The sequence below is a fragment of the Penaeus monodon genome, chromosome 30, assembly GCF_015228065.2.
Source record: "Penaeus monodon isolate SGIC_2016 chromosome 30, NSTDA_Pmon_1, whole genome shotgun sequence".
In the NCBI taxonomy this organism is placed as follows: Eukaryota; Metazoa; Arthropoda; class Malacostraca; order Decapoda; family Penaeidae; genus Penaeus; species Penaeus monodon.
Window position 1 is genome coordinate 19032336 of NC_051415.1, and position 259 is coordinate 19032594.

General features: G+C 31.7%; 1 protein-coding gene across 1 annotated transcript in view; it reads right to left on the reverse strand.

Moving 5' to 3' along the window:
- Positions 1–259, reverse strand: part of LOC119592371 (QRFP-like peptide receptor) — a 93269-nt gene that overhangs the window by 80978 nt on the left and 12032 nt on the right. The window lies entirely within an intron of this gene.

Genomic DNA, 259 nt, shown 5'->3' on the forward strand with positions numbered 1-259 from the left:
GAAAATAGTAACATTTCCGTTTCCTCGATAAGGCATTGTAATGTTCGATATGTACTGTGCATTTTAAATCATTAAATAGTAGAAATGTTCCTGATAGTAGAACTATGTTGACTGATTGTAGTTTGTGCAATTTCGAAAACAATTTAAAACAAAAACATTTTCCTCCCGTCCTTTCAAATTTCAATATATCTGACAGATGGTGATCACCTCACATTTCAAATATACCTCGTCATATTTTCTCTAACCAAAACCTCTGTAT